This window comes from Anneissia japonica, unplaced genomic scaffold (genome assembly GCF_011630105.1).
Source record: "Anneissia japonica isolate Jap-2015-1 unplaced genomic scaffold, ASM1163010v1 scaffold2471_len1564793_cov202, whole genome shotgun sequence".
NCBI lineage: Eukaryota > Metazoa > Echinodermata > Crinoidea > Comatulida > Comatulidae > Anneissia > Anneissia japonica.
Genome location: NW_022709610.1, coordinates 1,210,796 through 1,227,935, shown reverse-complemented (window position 1 = coordinate 1,227,935; position 17,140 = coordinate 1,210,796). Strand labels below are relative to the sequence as shown.

Below are 17,140 nucleotides of genomic sequence, written 5' to 3'. Positions count from 1 at the left end.
TCAACGACATCGCTAAGGATTTTGCACAACTTATATTCCGATAGTTTTGACAAGTTATTACATATAACACTAATATATTATTTCACATTTCGTCGTTTGTTATGTGCAATATGTCAGATATATGATTTTTTTTAAATATATATTAGCTACAATATGTAGAGATTTAATGCCCGCCTTTATGTGTCTTGTAGATTTACTGAAAACTCTCCGAAGATATGGAATTAGAAATTAAATATGAATAACATTGTGCCCTGGTGATTGCAAATTAATAATAATAATAATAGTGGCAATGATAATAAAGATGATGATTGATAATAAAAACGTACAATATCTAATGGCTGGAGTTAAGCAGATTAATGATCAACATTGTCTCGAGTCTTATACCGTTACAAAAATAATTTTTTGACATAAATGAACATATCTTTTATTTGCGGACTACCGATTCTTGCAGCAATAAAGAAAAAGCAATTGGGAAGTTTATTTAAGGCTCCGTTGTTTATGAAGTTACCTAATTTTCCTGGTTTACCTGTGAAGCATTACCGGTATCCCACCCTATCAGTCAAGAATTAACGTATTGTGTTATGTATTTTTATGGGGGGTTTTTTTCTAATAATAATAATAATAATAACAATAATAATAATAATAATAATAATAATAATAATAATAATAATAATAATAATAATAATAATAGTAATAATAATAGTAATAATAGTAATAATAATAATAATAATTATTATTATTATTATTTAAGTTATTATTATTATTATTATTTATTGTTTCTGGTTCTATTATGTAGAGGGTCCCTAAAATGTCTGGTGCTGTTATTTACTCTGTAAGCTGACCTTTTTTGTAATTGAAGTTACACTTTTTTTTAAGAACCAGTAAGTTTCAGGCTTGGTGTTTTTATATTCTTGCCAATTTCAGCCTCAAAATGTACTTATTTTGTTCTCATTTTACACTTTTCAAATATAGAAAATTATTATTGCACAGCAGTATATTGTTGTAACTGTATTATAAAGGGTATTACATAGTCATACCTACGCTACTGCACATAAGATACAGATAAGACCAAACAAATTTTACTGGCTTTTTTTTTTATTGGTTTGACATTTTACCTCTGCCTCAATTTTTATTTATTTTTTTTTAGCAATTTCCACCTCCGTGTTCTTACTACTAATACTCCGTACTAATAGCATACTGTACCTCTGTGATTTTTACAAACAAAAATCACCAATGACACTGACATCCTGGATTTATTGAACTCGTGACTTGATCTGCACGGACTATTTTAACAAAAAGCACAAAGGCCAGAGCTCCATTTTAAATAATTCTTATTTTATGACACGATGCTTTTAATGGGTCATCCAGACAAATATGTCTCACTTTTGTTTTTACGTACCTTTTTTATCTTTTTATCAATGTCAATTTCTCTTTTGAATACGAAATAAATAAATCAATCAATCAATCAAAACAGTACCTTATATTATTTAATGGATCTATTGGTAAGGTATGCAGCCTTTTCAAATGCTGATGGATTAATAAGTCATATTATCGAAAGCTATGTGATTATAACGCTAGGCCTAGATATAGTCAAGGAGTTGAATAACTACTGTACTGAACATAAAACTCTACATGTACACTATATTGGATGATGAATATAGTAAATTGATCATCAGCATTCCGACTATCGTCGTGGGGTCAACAAGGTCCGATTGCAACAAAACGGTGTCTGTCTCAAAATGACGTCACATTAAACGTCGTTCAATTATACTTACTTAATCCGTCTCCTACTGGCTCGTTCTGATTTGAACCCAATTAACGTCACTTTCAATCAGTATTTTGACAGTTTGTGTGGTATCAAGTACTGTAGGCTAAAATAAGTAATTGGGAAAATGATCAATAAGTCATCATTCTCTAATCCACAACACCTATAAATTATCCCCGTCAAATATTCTAAACAGCACCATTCCTTGCTATTCGTAATTAATCTTACTCACCCCTAATTGTAAATGTTCGAAGTATTATGTTTGCAGGGTTACATTATGCGCCTATGGCTACTTAGTGAGAAAACTATTCTCATGGGATACTTAAACTTTATTCAAAGGAATCAAAGAATCATGGAGTATTTATTGATTAATAACTCAGAAGTCTGTCCAAAAAAAACAATATTATTATAAACATCATTATTTCCTCATCATTATTTTTATTTTTATTTTTTTTTTATTTTATTTATTTAAAACATCTTTAGGCAGGATAACATATACAGGCGAGATCTTACCGCTGTTTTACAATATGGTCCTGCAAACACATATTACAATAACAACAAAAGTAACTATCACAGTACAACAAAATAAACAACAGTTAAAACTTTGGTGGAAAACTATCCCCCGCCGGACACCAACCCGGTATTTCTGAGTCAAGGTTTCGGGGCCGGGATTACCAGGTAGGACAAATACTGTATAATTACTTAAATAGATAAAAATGGTAGAAACTATCCCCCGCCGGACACCATCCCGGTATTCCTGAGTCAAGGTTTCGGGGCTGTCACAACTTTTATCTTAACTACAAACCTAACTAAACAATGGTAAAAACTATCCCCCGCCGGACACCATCCCAGTATTTCTGAGTTTCGGGGCCGAGAATATAAGTATAGACAAAGAAAATAGGAAATGAATTGTGAAATAAGAAAAAGTGAATTATCATGATAATAATAAGAATAATGATATATTATTATTAACATTGTTATTAATATCAATATTTTTGTATTGATATCGAAAACGTGCAACCTATATTATAGACCTATATACAGTACCATATTGTAAAACAGCGGTACGATCTCGCCTGTATATGTTATCCTGCCTAAAGATGTTTTAAATATATAAAAAAAAATAATAAAATTAATAATCAACATAATAATAATAACAAGAGCACTCAGTAGAGAGCATACCTCCGCCCATCGCAAATCCCTTTGTATACTTTACTTAAACCACCACTACCACCCCAACTAACTTCACTAGCTCCTGTTAAAAAACAAACAGTAAAGGCCTGTTTATATTTCAACGATAACGGTACCGGTAACGATTAAAAAGTTAAAAAGCGATTGTTCATTAGAAAATAAGAGAATTTTTTACACTAGGACGATTCGATAATGATTTATCGTGTATACGATAACAAAATATTTTAACAAATCAAATCAGATGACGTCATAATCATGGAAAAACGATAAAATCGTTGCTAATACTACTATTACGATTTTAATGTTTTTCCATGGTTATGAAGTCATCTGATTTGATTTGTCAAAATATGTTGTTATCGCATAACTAATAAATCGTTATCGAATCGTTTTAGTGTAAAAACTTCTTATTTCTTTTATTTTCTATATGAACAATTTTTTTTTAGCTTTTTATCGTTATCGTTATCGTTGAAGTACAAACAGGCCTTAACTCGCCCAAACACTTTTTGGGTCCGCGTAAGGCGGACCCCAGACCCTCACTGCTGTTCTTGTTGGTGTTCTTGTTGTTCTTGCTACCAGAATTTCAAAGCGTCCAGGGTCGCCAGTTTTGAACAACAGTTTTGCAAGAAATTCTGTACACATAAACTAGAGGTTATTTCCAACTAACGTTCAAGGCCCTTTGTTTACGTTCGACTCAAGGGTTCCCCCTACACCTACAAAACAAAACAGGGGTTTCAGCAACATTACCACGCATGGATGGCACGGTCGGTTAGCGATGTGTTCTAAAAGAATAAGAACACCAGTCATGGGTTCGAATCGCGTTTTCGTATTTTTTTTTTCAGTTTTAAAACATTTATATTTTTTTTATTCATCTTTTATTATGAACCCTTGCCGAAAATCAAATATAATAAATTACGCCACTGTGTACGGTACTGTATTTAAGCATGGATGGAGGATATTTCCTCTATGATTTAAGCATATTTTAATAGTGTCACTAACAAAAAGCCTCGTTTTAAAGTTGCATACCCGAAGCGTTAAACGCTAAATAGAGGTGACATCAGTTTAACACGGTCGCTCTTGTTATTTTAAAGAGGGGTACTATTTCCACTTTGGTCTGAAATTTTTTTTAGCTCCGATAAGGAGCCCTATGAATACCCCGCTAACTGTGTGATTTTTTGCTAATTGACTGGTTTTGTTTTTTTTGGTTTTTTTTTTTGTTAAAAAAAAACAAATAAAGGGCTTGTTTTTGCTAATTGATTCTTCTTTTTTGCTGATTGATTAATAGATTTTTTTTTTATTTTTAGAGAAAACAAAAATAGAGGGCTCATCCTGGAATTGAATCAGGCCCCTCTTACACCCTAACCTACATTCATACCTCTAGAAAACGAGCCAGAGTTGTCGCATAATTTTAATGGAACACTAGGAATACTCTGCTGCTTGATTGATTGATTGATTGATTGATCGATCGATCGATCGATCGATTGGTTGGTTGGTTGGTTGGTTGGTTGGTTGGTTGATTGATTGATTGATTAATAGATTTCTTTTGTATGGGCGGTCGTTAGGGCCAACACACTCTACGGCCTCTATTATACTGCCCTCATCGGAGATTTCGAGATTACGAGAACTTGCTTAGAGTGCGCCAGGGCATTTTAAGATTTTGATTCTTTGCCCAAAATTCACTATAAGCCTATTTTTCACTATACATATGACGTTCCGAACACAGAATCCAAGCAACATATAGTAGTATTAGAAAAAATGTGACAAGCCACCTAATTTGGGTCGTCACAAAACTTTGTTAATTTCTTCTTTATATCTTGATTAAAAAGTTTCATTCAGATCAATTAATAAGCTTTTGAAATATCTGGTCTAAGACGTTTTTAAATGGTCCTCATACCGTTACCAAAATTTAATCATTTCTTCACAGGGTCATATACTAACACTCCCTCTTCATTTAGATCTGTGCAGCCGTTTTTGAGATAATTAAAACACACACACACGTGCGCGCACACCCACAAAAACAAAAAAAACGCGACACACACCCACACACACATACAACACCAACTTAAACGACTGAAAACATATATCTTCTGGCGGAGGTTATAATAACATGTTAGATTTATATAGCGCTTATTGCCAACGGTCCTAAATAAATTATTGTAGCTGTTTTGAAACTAATTGCAGTTCTATTAAGCTCATAAAATTCACAGCCGCTAATATCAAATTTGTCTTACTACAGTAAATGATATTATTTAAACACACACACAATGAAGATTAGCACGTGTGTATTGTTTTTTAATACTTGTATAATAAATGACGGACAAATAGCACAAGTGAAAGGCCTAGAAGTTATAAATCTGTCCATCTCAATCTAAAAATAACAGTTAAGCCCCCGGTCGAATTAAACGATATACATTAAGCATTCGATCAATTTGAATTATGTACGAATTGATAACATGCTCTCTCCTCCATACGTGGAGCGTCTTCGCCGTAATACCGGTGAATTTAAGTCCATGATATTTGATTGGACATGACAAGTCTATGTTGGTTCACGTTCTCTAAGGTCTTATTGCTTTCAGCGACGGGACATTTTATTTAATTTCATGCTGTTAAGCAACATTCTTAGATATTTAAAAGAAATAATTGAATGTCATTGGTTATGAAGTATTTTAATTTGTCAAAACATTGTGTGTCTTCGTAGACCTAGTAAAATATTCTCTAAAGTGAATGCTGCACTTTGAAGACAATTTATTCTTTTTCTTCTTTTGGCCTTTTCGGCTTAGTCAAGTCACTTAGGCCTATTCCTCCATGGTCAAACCATTAGCCTTGCACTCACTCTCTTCCACGGCTCAGCCTCTTACAATCGTTATTTATAATTTAAATTGACCTTTATTTACTTGTTTGATTCATGTGTATGCTTAGGTTTTCTTCTGTTCCCTTTTGGTTTTCTCATGTATTCTTTAAATTCTATCTTTGCCGGTGTCTGTTCTGGTAGCCTCACATGTGTTCCAGTTAATTCTTCTAACTTCTTTTCATAGTTCGGTTTAGTTTGTTTCACTGTATAGATAGGCCTATATCTGCGTGACTGAATTTGTCTGTTCGTTTTATATAATTTATTCTTCGTAATAAAGATCTTTGCAAGACATTTATTCTTCCATCAATCTTATTTGTTGTTGTCCAAAAGCTCACAATTACATAATAAAAGTGGATAGACGAACGTGTGAAGTATTTGTTGTCTGACCGTTATTGGTGTTTGCCTGTGGCAGAGTGTGTTGATGTTGATATTGAAAGTATCTACGGCTAGACCTTTTCGTCTAATAGGCCTATGACATATTCTAGCAGGAATCGTTTGGGTTTTCATTTCTTCCGCGTTAAACACACACGTGATAAGACTAACCTAGGCAAGTTCAAAGAATAGTTCCTGGGCTCCAGTGACAATTCCTATAAATGCCCTTTTCTGTAAGTGCGTTCTTCAACGTGCCATATACGTCATTCTACACGGGACCAATGACTTAAACAATGCCGTAGCCAGGATTTTCAAACAGTGCGGGACAATATCAGGGTAAACCCGCTTTACGCGTAAATTCAAACAGTGTACCGGTACCTATTTTACGCAAAAATATGAAAAATCTGGACCCATTTTCCTAAATTTTACCCATTTTAGATTTTTAAATATGAGAAATGTGGACCCATTTTTCAAAAATTGGACCAATTTTATGCATAAAATTATTTATTTCATTTCATTTCAACAGACCAACAGCGAATCATCGCCACTAACAGGCTGGACATAATGACCCATTTTTTTAAAATGTGGACCCATTCTTTGAGGACCCATTAGTAAAATGGTGTGGGACTGTCACAACTGTCCCAATAGCTGGCTACGGCATTAGACTTAAACGTCTTTTGTGTTCAGTCAACCCCAGCTAAAGCATCAGGAGAAGGAATTAGACAAGAGAGCAAAGGTCTAAAAAGATCTCCATGGTTCAACTACACAATATAAATCTTACTGTTTGACCATGATTTATTTGTTTAATGGAATTCTCAGTAAAAGTATTATAACATTAGGAATGTTCAACAATTTTTTTTTTCTGAAAGTTTAGTCTTTATTTCTTAGTTTTAGTCTTTACATCTTTTAAATTATAATAGACCTCATTAAATTTCTATCTTATTTATTCAGCATATTAACAAAATAACCTATAAATACCTTAGAAACCATGTTTGAGAGTAAACACAAGAAGGACGTGCGACTGCCCAATCCAATCATAGATAAATCACAGTTTGGTACTATTTTGTGAATGCATAAATCATAAATCATGTTCAGGGGGGGCATATTCGTCATTGACAAGTAACAACCTGTAAATTGTCCAAATGCAATCCGTGGGGTTGTATTACTGTGGAGATGAAATAATTGAAATTAAAAAAAAAAATACTGTAGTCTAGTAGGCCTACTTGAATAATGTTATGTAGGCATTCCATTCATCTTGGCAACCATACCACACGATACAGGAGGCCTATATAAGTATTTGCAACAACCATTAATTCAATACTAATTACTTTTCTTTTGCATTAAAATCGGATAAAAAGACAAAATACTGAATAAACTAATGGATTTTTTTTTTCTTTCGTATCCAACAGCAAGTAGCTCGACAAGTATTACAGATGAACGATACTTTGTAAGTCTTTGTGAGTATAGGGTTGTTTTTAGTCGTGAGGAAAGTCCTGCTTGCATAAGAATTGAACCCAGGACCATGCATGAGATTTGAAGGAAAAATCCTAATCACTAAGCGATACCTGTCTCTTATACACATCTAGATGTGTATAAGAGACAGGCACACGTCTCTACGATTGTTTGAAACTTATAACCCATGGCGTCGTTTAAAATATGTCACAATATCAACGCAATCTGTAGGTGGAAAGTGTCAGCAAAGACACGTCTGTGAACACTCTCCGTGGACTACCAAGGGGTGAAGTTGCCATAATAAAACCCATGAGACATTACTACAATCACGTCATCACTCGCAGGTAATACTCCCGTGTCGGCAATTATAATAACATCGGAATATCATCCACCAATAATTGTCTTTGCTGCGAGCTATGTGGAACACTGTCATAATATCTATTTCATACGTATCTAACTGCAAGAACACTCGATCACCAAATGAAAGATGAAAAGATAAAAATAACATAGACCTATTTGTTTTAAACATAGTATCTTTATACCTTAACTTTTACATTTTCTAAAGGTAGACCTATATTGTCTTTATTGTACTTCACATTTGATTGGATAAATTATTCCCTCGTAAAAGTATTTTTTGGTATTTTAATGTGAGAGTACATAGACAACATCAAATATTACTAATACAACTTATACAATTTATACTTACACTGTATTCTGCGTTAGATATAAATTTAATATCTTCAGAACGAACTATTAAACGCTTTCATCATAAGGCATATCCACTGATGACTTTGAAAATAAAATGACACAGCGGTCCCGAACCCTAGTCAATTTTTAAAACATTAACAGTGATTCAGTAATCAATCAATCAATAATCTTGATTTGTCAGAAGAGTGTGTAGGCTGTAGCTGCCACCACGAACCTTCGCTTACCTCAAACTTGATTGATACACATTCGCTAATAAAAAGTTTATCGTTAGTAGTCAATGATTTAAAAAATAATAATTATCCGTCAATGTTGTAATTTCGTGTTAAAACAAAGGAAACAACGATTTGAGTGTAATAATAAATTATTAGGCCTAAAAAAAATGTTATGTTGGCGTAACCAAAATTTTTAGAAAACAATCCAAGGGCAAAAAAATATGACAATTATAGACTTTAAAGGCTTATTTCATTGATTTTATAGATTTCAAGGCATTTACTAAATATTGATCATTCAAAACAATCCCTACCTACCTAACCTATTTTTTGGGGCCCGTTACGCCAACATAACATTTTTTAGGCCTTAGACTCATGGTCAAAGCTTTTGTAAAACATAACACGGCTTCAGTTGCGTCTGTTGTATGATATAGATAGGCCTAAAATATTTGAACTCCTATTGTTGATAATCTTTGCTATCTCCAACCCCATTATGGCTACAGATCTGTCATATATAAGGAACGAATTAATCACACATTATAAACGGGAAAGCCGTTTCAAGTTTTTAATAAAATATCTACAAACAAAAAGGACAATGATAAGAGAGGTACTAAAATTGTTTCCAGTAGACAGTGGTAAATAGAAAATCTTTGATTAATCGGACAGGATTTCTCTATCATACCATGGTCCTGCCCTACGACAGAAGCGCCGTTATATATTCGCAGCCTTATAATAAGTTATTATCGGAGCGAGTTTTGAATCCCAATTCATATTCTCGCTCTGAGCTCTAGTTGATAGACTCGCAGTCTTTTTGGACAACGAATTAAGTCCAAGCCTTACTTTCCAGAATATCATGAAGAAAAGGGGTTTACCACGGGGGTCTGTCCATCCCAGCCTCTTGTCCCTCACTGTCTTCAGATTTTTATGGGTTACACTTAGTCTCAGTGTGCCAAAACAACCAATAAACATACATGAATTATTCGCCATATACATTAATAGGCATCGTTTGGTCTTGTGGATTCCATAGGCCTATTGACGAAATCGGATAAAAAGACAAAATACTGAATAAACTAAAGGATTTTTTTTTCTTTCGTATCCAACAGCAAGTAGCTCGACAAGTATTACAGATGAACGATACTTTGTAAGTCTTTGTGAGTATAGGGTTGTTTTTAGTCGTGAGGAAAGTCCTGCTTGCATAAGAATTGAACCCAGGACCATGCATGAGATTTGAAGGAAAAATCCTAATCACTAAGCGATACAACTCTGCCTTTGATTTCAACAACAAAAAAAATCAGTTCTTGGCAAAGTGCATCGATTTTCGGACCTCAACCTCATCATCAACTTATTTGGACTCTCCATAGAATCAAATACTATAACATTTACACGCATGCGCTCAGTATCGCTGTATCCACTGCTGCTGTCGTGTTCACGAACCGCTCTAAAACTATGCTATAGGAAATTCATCAATGTTTCACTGTCAATGTCTACTAGTACTAGTCTCACTGTTGACGTGCCAATGAAATAAATTGGATGAATTGGAATGTCCGGCGCCTAGCATTGACCTGACTGGAGAAAAACATCCTTGTTGAGATGCATCAATAATACTAAACGGCCTACACGAAAGTGTTGCATTTTCTGCGCCACCGTAAAATTGACCAACAACTGCTGGCAAAAACATCACATAAACCCAAAACCTTTTTGGGGTTATACAACAACGGTAACCAATTTTACTTTCGAATGTTCGTTCAATTGCGAACAAAATTGATTGTACGTTTTGCTTGAATAATCTGGAGTATGTGGTGTCGTTATATGAAGTGAATTATTAAGAATAAAAAATAAATGCCCAAGCCCGTTACCATTAGAGTGCCCAGGGGTGGTGTCAGCGGGGGACAGAGGGCCAGCGCCCCCGTCGGGAAAAACCACAAAAAAAGTTATATGTATTTTCTACTTGCAGACTCTAAAATCGATTAAATAAGTCTTGAAACCTAAATTGTCGGGGGCCACTTTAAATACATTTTAAGCGACGTTAGACCACGCCCACTTTGCTCTCGTCGGGGAAATCTCCCCCTCCCCCACCCCATCGGGGACCTCGGGCACCCCGTCACGCAAATCCTGGCGCTACCCCTGAGAGTGCCGTTCCGAAGGCCACTGTTTCAATTATAACAGTACTACAGTACCGTATGTGCATAAATAAGGATAACAATAAAGTATCATTTTGTTATTGTAAAGTAAAATATGAATGGATAAAAGGAAGAGGGAAGAAAGTGAAAGAATTTCGAAGCGGCTTAAAGTTATGTCTCAAAAATTATATAATAAGGATAAAAAACTTATTGGTTATTGGGCACAACATGTAATCCTCTGAGGTCAAAGTGTACCTGTACCGCGTGAATCCGACATCGAATCTTGATCTGAGGCGATTTTATAGGCCTATTTTAAATTGCAGTAAAACTCTGGATGTCAAATTTACTAAAGAAGATATGTTTTATAACATCTGACTTTACAACAAAAGAGTAGTTTAATCATTACGGAAATTGTTCCTTTCTCTTCTTTTTCCTATTATATGCTCCCCAATTCAACATACGTGATATAATGATAAGGTTTGTCAATTGTATCCTACTTAATAAAGAAACAGTCTATACCTTTTATGTATGCTCCTAGAGTCGAATTGTTACAGCGTCCTGGTTGATGTAGATCGGTTTACACTGACTTCTGATGGTATGTTCGTGTCTCATATAGGTGTAGACAGAATCAGCTTGGACAGAATTGTTTGTTTGTCTTTTCTAAGCTGGAAGAGAAAATATCATGGGCTTCAAATACAACAGCACTCTCTATAGTCAATGTCTGAAAGTTCAACTTCTGTTAATTTAAAAAAAAAAGATGTAAAATACAGTGGTAAAGATAGGAACACATATAAGAGCTGCTAAGTACAAGAAATCGCATACAAACAAAAGTAAAAGTAATGTAAATGAGTTTTATCCCAGCATGTCATATGCAACTTATCCCTACTAAGTAAGGAGTCAGATATCAAACTGAGCTCTGAGTTAAATTTTAACCGAAAAAGGATATGCTTCTCAAAAGATGTATTATTAGCAAAATTTTAGCAGCTGTTCTAGAAGGAATAGATTAAGATATGATGATTACCTTGACATAAAATTGTTGACAAGAAGACAGCAATCAAGTACTTGTCGAATACAGATTATAGCCTACTCATTGACGTGACACCACCCGCCTTATACATAATACATGTTGACTCTCACAAATTCTATTAACATTTAAGATTTGTATATATTATTAAATATTACGATAAAAATGGTTTAAAGTTTGTCTCTTTACTATATAGCCTATAGGCTCATATATATATATATATATATATATATATATAATATTATATATATATATGTATATATATATATATATATAAATCATCAAAGAAAGGTAAATACAGTGTTCAAATAAAGGACAAAATTACACATTGTGTAGCATAGCTCTCAACGAATGTAGTCCTGTAAATAAATGAATAACGAAATTGTGTAATAAAATACCTCTGGCGGGATTCGAACCTGCGACCTCTCGCTGTCAAGGCGAGCGTCATAACTATTAGACCACAGAGGCTTCATGGTTGAACAGATGCAAATACCACCCAGATACAAACGTACAGTGGTATTAAGGTACAAAATAAGTACGGCTAGAAACAAGTAGTTGCACTTCATATACCGTAATATAAATCAAATTAGCCGTTAACACTGTTAAATTATATATAAATCATCAAAGAATGGTAAATACAGTGTTCGAATAAAGGACCTAATAATGCATCGTGTAGCATAGCTCTCAACGAATGTAGTCCTGTAAATAAATTAACAAAGAAATTGTGTAATAAAATGCCTCTGGCGGGACTCGAACCTGCGACCTCTCGCTGTCATATATAAATGCATACATATACACATACATACACATACATATGTAAGGGGAAACTTAAACGACGTTAAGGCTAAATCATAGACAAAAGAGTTTCCCCTTATGAGTCGGATATATATATATGTATATGTATATATGTATGTATATATGTATATATATATATATATGTATGTATATTGTATATGTATATATGTAACCAACTGAGCCACTCGAGTTTTGCTTGGTAGTTCAAATATATGTGGATACACAACTATTATTCGCCGAACCCTGTGACAGAGATCAATGTGAAAATTCACCTAGTGTGAGATTAGATGAAATTGAAGGTCTTTTTGCGTTCAATCAACATACAGACATGCAGGGTAATCGTCTCAAAAGATTGTGAAACGTCAATCCAGTGAAGAACGTATTAAAAGAACAGATTTCAAAATTTTAGATCACACCTTGAATACTATATACTGGCTTAGAAGAAATTGATCTTGCATAGATCATATTACATGCGTTTGCTTCCCGCCCCCCCCCCCACCCATTCATTGTCTAAAAAAACTATGGGGACCCGGGCCGGTTCTTCATCCCCCTTGAATCTGCCTTTGATTTGTTAAGTAGCTCGAATCATGGCCTTGTGCTTTATTTTGGAACAGTACAATATGCTCATTATCAATGTTTCACAATTAGCATTTTGATATACAATGACAGTTATTGTTCCTAATACACTGTATCGGATGCTTTTACAATAAGCCGCAAAACGGTACCATTTTGAAAATTCAGAAAATCGATCCAGAAGAACTGGGATGGTTTACATCTTAAATTGTCAACTACATCACAAGAGCTATCATTGCCAATTTACTTTAGTGATAAACTTTACTAAATCTATTACTGTAATCGAATATTTATGTAACGATAGGTATACCTACACATAATGCCTAAAAGCATCACAAGCCCGATTACAAAGAGAGAGGCCCCGTGTTACAATGTGATTACAATAATACAAACACTATTAGAGGCATTACAGTAGGCCTACTGAAACACTTCTGTAAAACTATACTAAAGCAAATGATATTTTGTAGGATGAGCCTACGCGGTACGTCAAAGCTAATCACGGGATGGATTGCTCATTACGTTTAAGTGGGGAATTATATTAATTCCCCGAGATTTCTATCGTCTAATCAAGTTTTTTTTGTTTTTTTTAAACGTGTTGATTTCATATTATATTATACACGTACAGAGATATACTCCAAACCGCAATGCGGTGATGATTAATAGGTCTACTATATAAACTGTAAACGGTAAAGGTAAATGACAAATCGCACAAGACCTCAAACAAGATTAAAACGCGAAATCTCTTTAACCAACTGGCCACTGTCAGGGGTGGCGCCAGCGGGGGTGCCGGTGGGGGTGGGGGGAGGTACATGTATTTTCTACATATTAGTAGACTATGAAGTCGATTAAATAAGCCTTTGAAACCCCTAAATTGTCGAAATTTTCAGAACCACATTCGAGACCTTTTAATCGAAAAATCTGACCCCTCGTCGGGGCATCGGTCCTCTAGTCGGGGACCTCGCTCCCCCCCCCCCCCCCCCCCCCACCGTCGGGCAAATCCTGGCGCCACCCCTGGCCACTGTGCTTTCCGTGGTATTTTGATTGGGGGAAACTGATACAACACTAGAAAGTATTCGATGCACAGACGTGAAACGAGGATTAATGTAGGCCTATTGCAGTATTTCTTTTTTGAGCGATTTTTGAAACAATTGTGGTTCCTCTTCTTTACCGTTTAGGCCTACCGTATATTATTATAAACTCTCTAAATGAAACCCTAGATGGCTCACTCCAATTTAACACTTTCAGACGGTTTAAAGTTATCGTTTCTTACCGTGATTGATCTATAAAACTTGTCGGAGAATATTTTTCCAATCATGTACAAGTGTAAACATCCGGTTGTTACAATCGGACTTGAATTCCCTACAAGATCAAATGGCCCTGTTAGTTACGGCGTCTGCACAAACAGAAAAATGTCCTGGTTCGAATACTTGTTGTGGCAGCTATTTTCCACATTCACAGATTCCTCATTTTAACATTATATACAAATCTTTTGAAACTCAATTTGTCTTGTTTTTTATTTTTTATTTTATTTGCAAAATATTATTTCAACCTATTCAATTTACAACATACAAAAGACCTTAAGCTGAAATACATTGTTTTCCAATAAGGTCTTGACAAATTTACACACATTTGATTATCATATACAACTTAACGAAAGAATTAAAAAGGATAAAAAGTCAGAACGATGTGCAGGTACCGGATTGTCGAGAATTAAGAGCTTCAAGTAAAATATTTTAAAGATCTGCTGTTCATAATTAATTTTGAAAGCCGTTATAGATTGTTCAGAAGCAAGGGCGTTCCATTCCAACAACGTGCTACTACGATTTTAAATGATTGCTCCATTGTTTGCATTGTCGATAGTGTAGGCCTCGTAATGAAAAGTGTCCTTAATATGTACATTTTTATGTATTTGTTTGATTTTTATTTATAAGCCATGGAATACTCTCACACAAGACTAAAACATGGTGAATCACTTCACTGTTCGTCGACAGTGCAAGCTGGAGTATCTACATGCAGGCATACCGGTAGATATGGGCGGCCATTAGGGTCAAAATACAAAACTCAACAAACAAAGGACAAACTCAACAAACAATACATTAAGGACGTCATACGTTGATGTGCCCAATCTTGCACTGTATGTTGATCTTAGAAAACATTTTGTTTAGACAGCCAACCATAACCTCTAATATAGAGAGCGTAGTACTGTATTAATGATCACCAAATTGGAATTTGATATTGCCGCCTAAGAGCTAGAAAAACACACAAACTTGGTAAAATGTCTTATTGATAGTATAATATATTTTGCTAGTGTAAAACGAGTACTCGTTCATTTTATTTCTACACTACCCGACACCGGGAGGTCTGACGGTCGGTATTTTTTCTATTACTGTACCAGATTAGTCACAGCAGTTAGGCCTACTCATGTCTGAACAAGGCAAGTAGGTGCTGGAAATCAAACATTGTGAAAGTATGCACCCCTGCCTATAACATAAGGCTATTAACTTACCCAGTGGCATAACGATGGGGCTGGGGCTATGTAGCTTTCTGAAACTGGAGGCCCTTCAAGCGCGGATTTAGGGGGGGGGGTTTAGCACGGGGTGGGGGGGGGGTTTAGCCCCCCCCCCCACCTTTGGGAGGTCAAAAAAAAGGGGGGAAAAGAAAGAAAGAAAAAGAAAAAAAAAGATAGCACAGAACGAACGCCTCAAATGTTATTTTCGGGCGTTTAACACAAAAATTTCGCGGGCACATGCCCCCGGACCTCCTAGGGCAGTGTTGTCTCGATCGGCCCAATTTCCGGCCCCACTTTTGGACATCTCTGGATCCGTCCCTGCCCTTTTTTGGTACCGGTTGCCAATTCCCGTGGCCGGACGTTTCACCGACAGACATTTGGCCGACAGACATTTGACCGACAGACATTTGGCCTACAGACTATCGACCGAAATACCATTTCGCCGAATGCCAGTTTGCCGACAGGACGATTCGCCGACAGCCAATTTGCCGACAGACAGTTTGCCGACAGACAATTCGCCGACATTTTTTTGTGAACATGTTAATGGATGGATGTGCCACCAGGTGGCATATTTAGATGAATAATTTCCGTGGCCGGAAGTTTCACCGACAGACATTTGGCCTAGAGACTATCGACCGAAATAGCATTCGCAGACACGAGATTTTGCCAACACCACATTTCGCCGAATGCCAGTTTGACGACAGGGCGGTTCGCCGACAGCCAATTTCCCGACAGAAAATTTCCCGACAGCGAATTCGCCGATATTGTTTTGAACATGTTAATGGATGAATGTGTCACACAGTGGCATATTTAGATGATTCTTTACCGACAGGACGATTCGCCGACATTTTTTGTAAACATGTTAATAGATAGATGTGTCACAAGTGGCATATTTGGATGATTTATTTTGCGGTTACGTGTCCAAAACCTTTCTAGTACCGAATATTGTGCACAGCTTACAGATATCAAATGTTAAATTATGTATTGAGCATTGCATTTGAAACTTCCATACTGTGGTAGAGCTAAAAGTTCATGATAAGAAGAATTAGTAGACCACTGTTTAAATCGTAAAAGAATTATTCTATTCTGGTAACGGTATTGCTATATTCTTTATAATAATGGAAGGGCCGTAATAATCTGGGGCGGATGCAGGGGCTGCAACGATGCGATCGCACCCCTCCCCGCCTAATCGTGTTAAGTTTTTCTATTGTATTGTTGATATGTACATAGTACCTGTACAATTTTTAAGGTATGAGAGTGCAATTTCCGGGCACATAGAGGTCAATATTTTCAAAATGTTCGCACCTCAGCCCCATCCATGGTGGGCCTGAGGTCGTGTGGACTCTCACGCACCCCCTACCACCAAATCCTGCATTCGCCCCAGCTGATAAAGTTCTACTGTTAAAGCAATGTTTAACTACTATTACTTGTAGGCCTACGTACGTTAATACCGTAAACCCCGAATTGAAGCCCTGGCTTCTATTTTTTGCGAACTTGGATGGGCTTCTTTTTTTCGATATGGACTTCTTCTCGAGGCTACTTTTGCAAAGTAACGAGGTGGGTGGGGGGGGGGA

General features: G+C 35.8%; 1 long non-coding RNA gene across 2 annotated transcripts in view; it reads right to left on the bottom strand.

Annotated features, from left to right (window-relative positions):
* The window catches only part of LOC117106820, a 29,467-nt gene extending 15,062 nt beyond the window's left edge, over window positions 1-14,405 (bottom strand). Inside the window, exons 1-4 of one of the 2 annotated variants that reach the window (XR_004445144.1) lie at window positions 14,328-14,405; window positions 11,687-11,807; window positions 11,185-11,330; window positions 1,776-1,871 (exon numbers count right to left, since the gene is read on the bottom strand). This is a non-coding gene — a long non-coding RNA (uncharacterized LOC117106820). The remainder of the gene's footprint in view (window positions 1-1,775; window positions 1,872-11,184; window positions 11,331-11,686; window positions 11,808-14,327) is intronic. The other variant, XR_004445145.1, reaches the window with a different exon arrangement.
* Between the last annotated feature and the right edge of the window lie 2,735 nt (window positions 14,406-17,140).